Source organism: Chinchilla lanigera, unplaced genomic scaffold (genome assembly GCF_000276665.1).
Source record: "Chinchilla lanigera isolate Chin_1 unplaced genomic scaffold, ChiLan1.0 scaffold00049, whole genome shotgun sequence".
In the NCBI taxonomy this organism is placed as follows: domain Eukaryota; kingdom Metazoa; phylum Chordata; class Mammalia; order Rodentia; family Chinchillidae; genus Chinchilla; species Chinchilla lanigera.
In genome coordinates, this window is record NW_004955450.1 from 8,084,535 (window position 1) to 8,098,318 (window position 13,784).

General features: G+C 48.6%; 1 long non-coding RNA gene across 1 annotated transcript; it reads left to right on the top strand.

Annotated features, from left to right (window-relative positions):
- The first annotated feature begins 451 nt into the window (after positions 1–451).
- Positions 452–7,252, top strand: LOC106149584. The gene is made up of 2 exons (XR_001235856.1): positions 452–533; positions 6,928–7,252. It is a non-coding gene; the product is annotated as an uncharacterized LOC106149584 (long non-coding RNA).
- The last annotated feature ends 6,532 nt before the right edge of the window (positions 7,253–13,784 follow it).

The following is a 13,784-nucleotide window of genomic DNA, read 5'->3' on the forward strand; positions in this document are numbered from 1 at the left end:
AGGGGCAATCTGGGGGCCTCGGTTTTCCCACATTAACAAGCAGGGTTTGGACCCAGAGTGGAGTTTTGCCGCATTCTGGGAAGGTGCAGTTGGGTGAACAGGTCCCTACGCTGAGGTCGTGGGTAGCAACGCCTTTCAGACAAAGATCTGTTATTACAAACCTGCTTGAAAACTACTAGACTTCAAGGAGCTTTCACAGGCTTTTTTCCAGGGCTGACATTCGATTTCTCCATGCACCAGAGCCCTGGGTAGGAGTAGAAAACACGGGAAACTCTGCAGGGCTTACAGCTCCCGCCCCTGTCCTCCCACAAGGCCGAGCTCCTGGGATCCAGGCGTGGGCGGAAGCAGGGGCCACCAAATACTAAGATCTGAGATGCAGGGTAAACTCCGCCCGCGCTTCTGCCTCCGCCCCGCCTCTCCATCACCTAGGCAACCGGGTGGGGCCTTGGGCGGTGGTCCCTCCTTCCTGGTCCTCCCCACTCACTCTGCCAGCCCTCGTTCCCACCCCGAGTCTCTGCCCTCCGGCTCTCTGGGTAGGAGCTTCTCGGCTGTCTTTTGTGAGCATAGACGCTACATTGCAGGCGGGGCCCCCACTCGCTAAAATAAGCCTAGTTTGCATGCCGAATTTGCCTGTTTTCCTGCCAGACGTGTTGTAAGCAAAGGGCCTGACCTCACCAGGGAAGCAGGAGCAGCTTTGCCAGGGCCCGAGACAGGGGATTTTTGGAACTGGGGAAAAAATACTCCATACTCTGGGGCCCAGAGTGACCTAGAAGGAAGCAATCGGAGGGCTGGGAATGGGAAGGGCTCGGACTGCAGGTCGAAGCATGGGGATTAGGTCGGCTCTCCGCCAGGTGGGAGGGCAGGAAGTCATCTCTGCTGGGAGACCAGGGCCGGGTACCACCCACTTAGGATGGGAGTTAGGGCTGGACTCAGATAATGATTTAATGAGAGTGTGAATTAGAGAGTTAGGAGGGGTGGGCAGGGGTCTTTGCAGAGAAATCTTGCTGGAATTTGTACCTGCAAACTGCACTGAAAAGTTGGCAGTTACCAGGCTAAGCCCATCCTAAACTCAGCCATAAGAAGCCCCAGGATTGAGCAAATCCTGGCTGCTTGGTATCTTAAAGAATTCAAAACTGCTAGGAGGAGGTCGGTGGACTACAAGGGTCAAATGTTAACAATTAGAGCTAAATACTTCAGTAGTGCCTGGCGTGGTGGCCCACACTTGTAATCCCAGCACTCGGGAGGCTGAGGCAGGAGGATCGTTGGGAGTTTGAGACCAGCCTGGGTGACAAAGTGAGCTCAAGGCCAGCCTGAACTGCATAGCAAGACCCTGTCTCAAAAAATAAAATAAAATAAAATAAAAGAATTCAGTAGTGACACACAGTGCAGGATTGCCGCACCAAAAAATCAGTTGTATGTCTTTTTTTTTTTTTGAGACAGGGCCTCTGGCCTTGAACTCACTACGTAGCCCAGGCTGGCCTCAGACTCCTGAGTGCTTGCCCCAACACACCTGGCTATCCTGTCTTCTGTAAAGAAAATAACACGTGCTGCGGCAGACATGCAGAACCTGGAACCCCTGTACATAGCTAGTGGTGGTGTTTGGTGGTGGAGCCACTGTTCTGTGGTTCCTCAATAACTGGAACACAGAATTGCCGGCCTGGGGGCAAAGCCTAGTAGTACAATGCTTGCCACTGCACATGAAGCCCTGGGCTCGGTCCCCACCACAGTGGGGTAAAAAAATAAACCCATGGGCTGGGCATGGTGGTGCACGCCTGCAATCTCAGCACTCAAGGAGGTAAGGCAGGCGGACTGAGTTCAAGGCCAGTGTGGGCTACACAGCAACTCAAAAAAACAAAACAAAATGAACCCGGAGTTTCTATACAATTTAGTCATTCCTCTCCTAGGCAAGTACCCAGAAGAATGAAAACAGATGTTCAAACCTGTGCACAAATAAAGATTCGTTATTCATTGCACAAAAAGGTGGAAACAACTCAAATGCCCATCACCTAATAAATGGATAGATGAACATCATTCAACCCTAAAAAGCCATAAACAATGAAATGCTGGAAGACACTGCAACACGGATGAACCTCGGAATCATTATAAGAAGTGAAAAAGGCCGGACACAAAAGACCGCAAACTGTATGATTCCGTTTACTGTCAGGCAAGACCACAGGCACGGAAAGTAGATTAGTGGCTGTCAGAGACTGGGTGGGGGGGTCATGGGAGCCCTAGCTTAGTGGGTATGACATTTCCCATTGGGTGATAATGGGCCTCGATAATGTAACTACTATGGGTAACTATCACAACATTGTGAATGTACTAAACGTTTTTTTTTTTTTTTTTGGTACTGGGAATTGAACTCAGGACCTCCCGCTGGCCAGGCAGGCACTGTGCCACTAAGCTATATCTCTGGCCCTGTACTAAATGCTATCAATGGTAAATTTTACAATACATGCATTTTATTTGTTTATTTATTTTTGTCTTTGCGAGACAAAGTTTCACCATGCAGTTCAGGCTGGCCTTAAACTCACTTTGTAGTACAGGCTGGCCTTGAACTCATAGTGATCCTCCTGCTTCAGCCTGCTGACTGCTGGGATTACAGGCATTTTTTTTTGGTTTTTTGAGATAGGGTCTCACTGTGTAACCCAGGCTGGCCTCTGCCTCACAGCAATCCTTCTGCCTCAGCCACCTCAATGTTAGGATTACAAATATGTATCACCAAGCCCAGCTCATTATATATATTTTATAGAAATGAAAATATGTTTGAACGGCATGGTGGCACACAGCTGTAATCCCAGCACTCAGGAGGCTGAGGCAGGAGGATCCTTTCAAGTTTGAGACCAGCCTGGGCTACAAAGTGAGCTCAAGGCCAGCCTGAGCTGCATAGCGAGACCTTGTCTCAAAAAAAAAAAAGCAAAAGAAAATATGTTTAATGAATTGTTTTTCAAAAGGACGTAACTTCTTATATTTTTCTCTTATCCCCTTCAAATAATTTTCCTCATTTTAGTGGGAAAACTATTTTCTTCACAGAAAGTCTATCTCTGAAACAGACAGAGGTGGAGGTCCCAGAGCAGTGTGCACCCATGCTCCTCTCACTCCATGTGCAAGCTGTACGTACCTGCATGGTTTCTGCAGGCCCTTCCATCCCTGACCTTCTGGCACTGAGGGGTGTAGTCAGTACACACACTCTGAGTGGGTGTTGAACACTCTGCTGCACTTGATATACTGACACCTGGGCTGATGTCCATGCCAGAATTTAAGCTCTCATCTGAATCCTTTGTGGAATTCTGACCAGAGCCCAAGTTCAGCACAGGATGTCACCCTTGAAAAGATGGCAAAGTGACCCAGGAGTAAGAAGTGCAAGAATGTCTGGGACAAGGGGAAAGGGACTGTAGTGTTTTTTTTGAGTGAGGGCTCTGAAGTCAATCTGCCTGGCTTTGATGGTCAGAGCTATACTTAATAGCTACTGTTACAGCTTGTATTTACATGTCCCCCCAAAGCCTCCTGTGGTCATAGGTGGACTTTTTCACAGACGGCTGAACCTAGAGTGTGATTGATTCGTGGTGCAATGCTGGATTAAGGGTGCTAGGATTGAGGTGGAGGGGTGATTACTAAATCAGTCCACCAACTGGTTTGGTACCACCCTAGTCTTGGTAGCCTGGATACAATCTAAGGGACAGAAAGAGGTTTGTCTTGCCCCCTTACTTGCTTTGCTACCTTCTGCCCACCATGAACTGCTCTTCTCTGCCATGCCACCCTGCCTTAGAGCCAGCTGATTATGGGCTGAAACCTCTACAAACTGTGAGCTAAATAAACCTTTCTCTTTTTTAACTTTGGGTGTCAAGTATTTTGTTTCAGCAACAAGAGAAAAGTAACTAAGACAAATTTAGTACCAGGAGTAGGGTCATTGCTGTGACTATAACTGATTAGGTAGTTCAAGAGCCTTTGGGAATGACTTGTGGGAAAGGTTTGGAAAGGTTCAGAGTGGAAAAAGTAGAGCTGGAATGCCATAGGCAGTACTTGATGGGAGATTTTCATCAGAGCTCAGAAGACCGGAATGCAGATAGAAATTCTGTCAGAAAGACCAGGCTCTGAAGGTTTCTGCTGGGAACAAGGACTGCATTGGTTGCTAGACTCAAGATGATGTGTGCTATGCCTTGGCAGAGTTTGTATTTTGTTTGTGTCCAGAAACTTTGTCGAGACTGAGATTAAGGGCAGCAGACTAATCTTTGCAGAAGAAATTTCAAGGAAGTCTAATGTTGAGGTTGTGGCATGGCTGCTGTTGAGGGCTTTAGCCAGATCTCTGTTGAGAATCAAAAGCAAAGAGCCCACCAGCATGATTTAAAACAGTGTGAGTTTGGACAGAAAGAACCAGTAAAGCTGTGGACTACAAAGATAGAGCAGAGATCTCGATTGCTGAGAAGGAACAGGAGAATAGAGAAGATGGCCTGAGGGTGTCCCAAGTAGCAGCAGGACTCCTCCATTTACAGCCTCAAAATTGCAAAAGTGAAAGACTTTGCATTGAGAAGAAAGCCCCATACCACCATTTTCCATAATAGTGGTGGCCTAGGGGAGTTGTTCCTCAGGATTTGGTCATAGGCACTGGGCCCCAGTAGCCAAGAGAAAAGGAATCCTGGCTACTGCTCCAGTTGGCAGCAGACCTTGTCATCATCTATGTGGTACTGGTTTTAGGTACATGCAGATTGAAAGGGTTTTGGGGTCAGGAAGGCTCCCATCCAGATTTCAGAAGAAGGCCTGGGAGGCCAGGTAGTGTGCCCCTGAGAGGGCAGTGTGTAAAGCTGTGGGTGTGAAGTCAAAGGTGCAGTGGAGACCCTAGAAGTTTGGAGAAGCCAGGTAGGTAGGTCATCTTAGGAAAATGCAAGGAAGAAGAAGACCTGGCCCAAGAGAAGCCATGGGAACTACAACCACCAGAAGTGCTATAGGACACAGTCACCCAAGTCCTTTGGAGTTTACAACTTGCCACAGATTTCTGGGGATGCTGGAAGTAGAACTGTGGGATTTAATGTTTGTCCTGTTGGATTCTGGACTTGCTTTTGTCCCGTTCTTTGTATCTCCATTTGTAACTTTTGGAATGGAAATGTGGATCATGCCGTTGAATGCTGGAAAAGCATTTAACTTTCTTTTCATTTGTACAGGGGCTTGCAGCTAAGAGTTTGCCTTAAATCTCAGAGAAGACGTTGGACTTGGACTTTTCAGAAATGCTGAAACTGTTAGGACTTTGGTGACTCTTGGAGAAAGACTAAATGCTTTTTTGGATAGAGGAATATGCATAAGTATTTTTTGCATGAAGGGATATATATTCCCAGGGCTGAATGTTATGGATTGCATTTAAATATCTTCCGAAAGCCTCATGTGGTCCTGGTGGGCTTTTTCAGAGGTGGCTGAATCTAGAATGTGTGACTGATACTAGGACTGAGGCTGGGTGATTACTAACTCGGTCCATTGATTGATTTGGTACCACCCTAGTCCTGGTAGCCTGGATACAATCTAAGGGACAGAAAGAGGCTTGCCTTGCCCTCTTGCTTGCTTTGCTACCTTCTGCCCACCATGAACTGCTCTTCTTTGCCATGCCATCCTGCCTTAGAGCCAACTGATTATGGACTGAAACCTCTACGAACTGTGAGCTAAATAAACCTTCCCCTCTTTAACTTTGGTGTTAGGTATTTTGTCACAGCAATGACAGAAAAGTAACTAAGACAGCTACTTCTGGAGTTAAATTACTGTACAGTAGGGACTCATAATGCTACAAATAGCACTGTGGTCCTGGGAGGATTAAATACGTTAATTTGTGTAAAATGCTTAGAACAATGCCTGACACATGGACAGCCCATCTTATTCCTACCCTAAAGCTCAGTGGTCTCTTGCATCATATGACATAATCCAGTCCACCTTCTGGTGAGTGAGCGAGCATCTCTTGTGGGGGGGGTGGTCAGAGAGGTGGCCCTGGCCCACAGTTTGCCCTCCAGCCTGCTTTCCCTGCACAGGCTCAGCAGCCTGGACTGTGTGTTGCAAACTGCTATTCTTACCCACTGGCCTTGGAATCAATGAACTTATGAGCAGTTACAAATTTTTATTTTATTTTATTTTTTTGCAGTACCGGGAATTAAACTCATGACCTTGCACTTGCCAGGCAGGTGCAGTGCTGCTGAGCTAAATCCCCAGCCCTCAAATATTTTAAAAAATGAAAACAAAACGCATTTTGTAGCAAGCCTCAGCCTGTCCGCATCTAAGGAGCAGAATCAGCAAGCCAGCAGCAGCGACCATGGGGGAGCCAGGAACACACCCAGTTCCAAGCCAGCCTTTTGTGGGAAAATTTAAAAGAAGCCTGATACTCCCTGAATTTGCATAGGAAACTGTATGCCTGAGCCCCCAAGTGCAGAGCTGCTGTACCCTTTACCTGAGCCCTGTGTGACTGACCAGCTGCATCTTCCTGAGGCTGGTCATTCTTATCACTGCCCACCCTGGCAATCAGGTCAGGTATCGTCCATAGCAGGACAAACTAGAGAAGCCTCAGCAGCTCTGTGCAAACTGGAGGCTGCAGGCAGTCAAGCACCAAGGCATCAAAGAACATTTAAGTGGACTGGATTTCAAAAACACCTTTAAAAGCCAGGTGTGGTGGTGCACACCTATAATCCCAGCACTCAGGAGGCTGAGGCAGGAGGATCTTTGCAAGTTCGAGACCGGCCTGGGCTACAAAGTGAGCTCAAGGCCAGACTGAACTGCATAGTGAGACCCTGTCTCAAGAAGACAAAAAACACCTTTAAAATATTGACTATAGGAAGTCAAGGCAGATTCCTGGGCCAGGCTAGTGTTGAGAGCTTGCAACCCACCCCTGGCCTGTTTCTATTTTGGAAAGAGATGATCCCGTAAACTTTTTGTCTTTTATCTCCCTCTTCCATCCAGCTGGTCACTGCTGCAGACGTTCAGAGACAGACTCGGAAATGAAGAAAGCCAGCAAGAGACCGGCTGAGGCCTTGCCAGCAGACCAGCCGGCCAGGGAGGCAGAGAGGATGAGCGGCCAGGAGGAAAGGGCTGAAAACCGGATGGAAACAGGAGCAGAAACTGCTGGAGAAGCCAAGATGTGAGGCCACTGGAGCGAGGGTTTCACTGGGAGAGATGTTCCTGATTTCCCTGTGTGGCTTTTAATACCAATCCAGCCCTTAACCAACAATCTTGTAACAGCCAAACTGTTCTTTATTAAACGTTTTTGTGAGGAAAAAAAAAAAAAGAATGGAATGCAAAATGGTTAGAGTGCATCATAGATAATTAGGGTCAGTGTTGAGTATTGCTTGTTGGAGCTCACGTTTTACTTATGTCTGTGTGTGTGTGCCCACGTTTGTGGGTGCATTTCTCCCTCCCTCCCTTCCTTCTTCCTTTCCTTTCCTTGCTTTTCCTTTCCCTTCCTTCCTTCCTCTTTCTTTGTTTCTTCTCTCTGTTTCTCTCTCTCTCCCTCTCTCTCTCTCTCTTTCTTTCTCTTTGGAGACAGGGTCTCATTATGTAGTTCAGGCTGGGCTGAACTCACTGTGTGACCTAGGCGGGCCCCAAACTCGTGGCAATCCTCCTGCCTCAGCTTCCCGAGTGTGTGTGTGACCACACCTGCCTTACCTGTGCATTTCTAACTGAGGACTGCAGTAAGCGAAGTTTAAAGGGCAAAATCTGAAGCACCCAAGGACTTTTCCCGGCTCCCTGTGCACCGAGCTGAGGAAGGCTTCCCGTGTTAGGAAGCAGAACTGGTTTGGTGGCAGCGTGGAGGGACCTCTGTCAGGCAGTGCCCCCACCCAGGTGGGGAGATCTGAGCAGGAGACAGCGACCTGATAGCTGAATGAAGTCAACAGGACTTTGAAGACACCGCTACACACATGCACGCCGCTTAAGCACTGTTTTCTGGGCTACATTATTTCTCAGGATGGCTTTGTGGCTCTGGGAAGCCCCATCTTCCTTTATACTGACTCAGGCCATCCCTTCCGGAACTACCGGCTTCCTGGCTCCTCTTCCCCGCTCCTCCCTGATGGCATCTGCTCCCCTCGTTCCAGCTCCTCCTGGCAGCTCTGGCCCTACCGGACTCATCTCCTTTTTCTCAGACCCAGCCCCCAGCACAGAAGATGGATGCCTCAGGCACAAACGTGGAGGAGAGGGTTAAACTCTGCAGAGATCTGGGGCCATCGCCAGGACTCCGGGCAGGAGGCCAGCTGCGTGGAAGGGGTGTTCTGGGACTTCCCGGCTGGGGCTGTGTCCTGGGAGAGACAGGAATAAAAGCAGCCCAGTGCAGTAGCATACATCAGCCACTCAGGAGGCCGAGGCAGGAGGGTCACATGTTGAAGGGCAACCTGGGCAACTTAGTAAGAACTTGTGGGAGGACAGAAGAAAGGAAGGAAGGAAAGAGTGAAGAAGGAAAAAAGGAAAGAAAGAAAGAGTGAGAGAGAAAAAGAAAGGAAAGAAAGAAAAAAGAAAGAGAAAGAAAGAAAGAAAGAAAGAAAGAAAGAAAGAAAGAAAGAAAGAAAGAAAGAAAGAAAGAAAGAAAGAGAGTTGAAAGTACTGAGAATGTGGGCAGTTGACCTCAGGGGCTACCATTTGTTTTTTCATTATTTTTCTGTCTTTTTGAGACAGGGTCTCGCTATGCAGTTCAGGATGGCCTTGAGTTGACTTTGTAGCCCAGGCTGGTCTTGAACTCTCAACGATCCTCCTGCCTCAGCCTCTCAAGTGCTGGGATTATACGCGTGTGTCACCACGCCCGGCTAGGGCTGCCATTTAGTTTTGCTTACCCAGAATTAAGTGGCTGGAAGCTAAATTTCCTTCATGCCTGGAACTTCAACTCCCCTCCCAGCCACCCTCGCTTCAGGTCTCTGGCTAGAGGAGGGCGACCCTATGAAGGAAAGACATCTGAAGCCAAAAACGGGAACTTGACCTCAGCCAGGGAAGGCTACATTGAGACCAGGCCCCCTCCCTTTCCTTCCTTTTCCTTTTCCTTCCCTTCCTTTCCTTTCTCCTCCTTCCCTCCTGTCCTTCCTTCTTTCCATCTGTCTGTCTTTCTCTCTCTCTTTGTTGTGGAGGTGGTCTCAAAAAGACAACCCCCCCAAAACAAAACAAAACAAAACTCCTCTGTGTCTCTTTGCCTGCACAGGAGGTATCTGTAAGCTGGATTTTTAGAAGTGGATCTGCCGGGTCAGGGAGCATGGCACATGCTAATTGTGATAAACACCACCAAACCATATTCCTCACCTGCTGACACTGCAGTGTGTCCATTTCCTTGCAGGGTATCAGCGGTCATTCTAGTGTTTTCTAATCTGATGAGGGGGGTGCATATCACAGCACTTTATGTTGCACTCCTTTCACTAAAGTAAGGTCAGTCATCTTTATGTCTTCTGGAGATCTGCCTTTTATCCTTCCTGAATTGCTCACTTAAACTCCAACCCATTTTTCTTTTGGGTTGGAGCTCACCATTTTTCTCCTTAAACTATAGTGCACTCTTTTTTTTTCCCCCCCGGTACAGGGAATCGAACTCACAACCTTGCGCTTGCCAGGCAGGTGCTGCGCCACTGAGCTAAATTCCCAGCCCCCTATAGTGCACTCTTCATAGAGGAGGGACGTTTCCCTTCCTTCTGTTTCAGGCACTGCCGGTATCTTTGTCTACTCTGCAGTCTGCCTTCTCATGGTTTATAGGATCTTTTGCCAGTCTGAGTTTTAAATATTTCATGCAGTGGGTTCATTTCTTCCTCGTGCCTTCTGACTCGTTCTCTGCTTTACAAAGCCCCTTTCCTCTGGCTTTTCTGGGCCCACTGCTCTGTTCTGCGTCCACCCCCGGGACAGCTGGCAGCGGATGCCCACACTGAGCCCAGCGCAGTCCTCTCGCCAGCACCTTGGCTTCCTCATCTGTCCACGTAATAATGTCCACGGCTGAGAGGTGTTCACTGGGTCAGACGAGCACAGAGAACGGACACTGAGGAGGCACCCGTTGGAGGGGAGCAGAGGAAGTGGGTGGAGTCAGTGGAGCTGAGGGTGGAGAAAGCAAAGATGCAGAAGAAGAGGAATTGCATGACCTTGAACTGAGCACCTAAAAGCCATGTTAGCTGATATTCAGTAGGATTTTTAAAGCGAAAAGCAGTTGGAAATAAATTCTATTTCATTTTATTTTCAAAACCCAATTCATTCTTTGAGCCGGGCGTGGTGGCGCACGCCTGTAATCCCAGCACTCAGGAGGCTGAGGCAGGAGGATTGCTGCAAGTTCCAGACCAGCCTGGGCTACTAAATGAGCTCAAGGCCAGCCTGAACTGCACAGGGAGACCCTGTCTCAAAAAGACAAAAAAAACTCCTCCAAACCCCTCCAAAAAAATAAAACTCAAAAAAGATGGTTACTCTAGTTAGAGTAAGTGTGAGTTCTTATATCTCTTTTGTTCATTTCCTAAGTGAAAAGACAAAAAGCCCACAGAGCCATGTAGGGGTTAGGGGAGCACCTAACCAGCACGCTCTCCTTACAACAGCCCAAAGGTCAGCAGGACACGACTTAGGTTGCAGCGGTGGCCCGCCTATGGCGTGTGTGCTGAAGTGGGCTGTCTGCATCACTGAGAGCTCTAAAAGGTGCGCCATCCCTGGCCTAGGGGGTCACTTGGGTCACTGCAGCCCACAGGCCTGGAGCAATGCCCAGTGCCCCCCACCTGTCTGTTGCCCCTGACTTGGATATTCTCCCACCAGGTGACAGAGCTGTCCCCTGCTTCTACAGCTACACATGCTTCAGCCCGGCTCTATCTGCCTGCGCCCTGCACAGCTGAGGTTCTCACCTCTACCCCAGTCTCCCTGGCGTGGGGTGCCCTCCTGAGACTACATTCAAAGCTCCAAAAGACGGGGTCAGGTACTGCGTCCTTTTAGGGATGTCTTACTGGCTGTCAGTCTATAGCTAACTGTTCCTGGGTATGTTTCCTGTTTCTGCTCCGTGGTGGGAGAGTCAAACCGTCAGCTTTCCACAGAAGGAGCTCCCCTGGGTGTGAAGGCGGGGAGAGTAAAATAAGCATCTTTGCAATGCTAACTCCTCTTTTTTTTTTTTTTTGGTACCGGGAATCAAACTCAGGACCTTGTACTTGCCAGGCAGGCGCTTATGCCACTGAGCTATATCCCCGGCCCACTCCTCCTACAAGAGTTGACGTTTGTCCCTCTAGGTTATAGCAGACTAAAGGAGTTCATGATAGAGAGGGAAAATGGAAGATGAGAAAGTATTTACAATTATTAGCCAGATGTTATCAATTAATCATTATTAATCACTTTCTAAACAAAATTATCATAGAGCTATAAGAACTCAAGAAGCTAGCTGGACATGTTGGCGCACACCTGTAATCCCAGTACTTGGGAGGCTGAGGCAGGAGGATCGCTGTGAGCTCGAGACCGCCTGGGCTACAAAGTGAGCTCAAGTCCAGCCTGAACTGCATAGCAAGACCCTGTCTCAAAAAAAAAAAAAAAAAAAAAAAAAAAAAAGAACTCAAGAAGCAATTGATCAGATTTTATTTATTTTTCTCTGGTACTCTGGTACAATCGAACTCACGACCTTGCGCTTGCTAGGCAGGCGCTTTTGCCGCTGAGCTAAATCCCCAGCCCCCTCAAGAAGCTATTGCTTAGGGCCACTGAATGTCAGGGTGAGCCCTGCCCCTTGGGTAAACCCAAGCTACCCCCATGTCAGAGCAGTGAGTAACACTTGGAGCCCAGAACACATCTGAGCCCCGGAAATGCTGAGCTGGGTCCTAAAGACTGCGCAGTGGTTAAGAAGAACTGAAGTTTTTTGTGACTGATCTGTCATCACCCCTTTGTTCCATTGACAGAAGTCACCCACAGGCCAAATAGTACAATCTCTGCGCAGACAGCAGGCTCTTAATGGTATCTCCGTCTGCCCCAGACTCCCTCGGGACTCAGTTTAGGCACAGGCTCTTCTCATGAATTTCAAGCCTCGGCGTCAAAACACATGTTCATGTTCCCACAGTCATCTTCGCTGGTAACTGCACTAGTGAATGCTGTTGAAAATACTAGGCTTCTGCCGGGCGTGGTGGCGCACGCCTGTAATCCCAGCACTCGGGAGGCTGAGGCAGGAGGATCGTTGTGAGTTCGAGACCAGCCTGCTACAAAGTGAGCTCAAGGCCAGCCTGAACTACATAGTGAGACCCTGTCTCAAAAAGATGAAAAAAAAAAAAAGAAAACAAAAATACTAGGCTTCCCCCAGGCACTTTTTACAGAGTGCATCCTTTCAGTGGTATCACGCCCACCTTGAAGACGAGACCCTTGGGCAAGGTGCCTGTGGAGACAGCTGGGCCCAGGGGAAGACTGGATGCCAAAGCCATGAGAAGGAGCTGGCTGGGCTGGGAACCCGAGGGGCATTTCCCAACCCAGGCTGGTCTGGACGCTCTGCACAGCTCTGCTCAGGCTCTCTCCTTCCTGTTTTCCTTAACTTATAAAGTTGTTGCAGTGGATTGACAACTGGTGGTCAATTTATAACCCCCCGCTGAACTGAGTAAGTGTGGTGCTGGGTGTGTGAGGCCCACCTGGGGACAGTTGCCAGCGCCATAAGAGGCAGACCTGGAGAAGGAGAAGGAGGCTGTTGGGAGCGGAGAAAGGCTGTTGGGAGCTGGTAGAAGCTGTAAGGAGCTGTTGGTTGTTTTGGAGGAGCTCATCATGCTGGCTTTCCTGATGAACTTGGCTGTTTTCATCCTCTGAGGAGCTCAGGACCTCTTTGGCACTGAGAACGGCTTTGGTTCACTTTGGGGGAGCTCTGGTCCTCACTCTGAGCATCGCTTCCTGGCTCTGGAGGGGAAAATCGTGCACTGCCGGTCTCCTAGAGAAGCTTGCTGCGTTGGCTTCCCTGATGGGAACTCGGCCATCACGATCATCGGAGGAGCTCAGGACCTCACTATTGCTGAGGAGGGCTGTGGGACCTTTCAGGGGAGCTCTGGTTCTCAGTGCAGATCCCTCAGCCTGCTGGCACAGATCCTTCATCCTTCTTTCTAGATTCCACCACTGACCTTTGGGCCTTCCCAGCACAGATCCATGAAGCAGGCCTGCATGAGATGTTGTCATGGGCTCTGGGCCTCCAGTTGGACTTGTGGGAGGCATTGTTATGGGCTCCGGGTCCTCAGCTGGACTCATGCAGAACATTTTCACGGAATCCAGGCCCTTGGCTGGATTCCTTGGTCTTGGTGTATGGACAGATGTCCTGCACTCTTTTGTATATCATTCTTTGGGTGACTGTTATAAATAATCTTATAAAGTGTATGTCCTGTATTATATTGTTCCCCTTGCAAAGTAAGCCCCAAACTAACACAGTTGTTTTGGTGGCTGCTGCTGGGTGTGCAGCTCTCTCTGAGCACCCGCTTTCACACCTTTTAGCTGCAATACACCCAGGAGGAGGGGTGCTGGCTCACACGGCGTGTCTGTTGTTAAGGTTTTGAGCCGCCCGCTGTTTTCCATGGTGGTTGTACCAACAAGCCCCGCACCACCAACAGTGTGTAAGTCTTCCAGTTCATATTATTTAGACTGTAAACTGTGCATACATGTTAGGTACTCAATAAAATATACCAAATTAAAGTAAAATAAAATTTTCAAGGAAAAGCATTCATGTGAGGAAGTACTGAGCATATGAAGGTTAAGAACAGATCTTTCTATGGGTGCTCCATTGTCTTCCCGCTATCAGCGAAGTCGAGATCTGTAAATCACCACATTCCTCTGTTTCCTTGGTTGCCTGGAAGCACTGAACTAAATGCAGACCTCAGCTACTAAAACTTTCATTT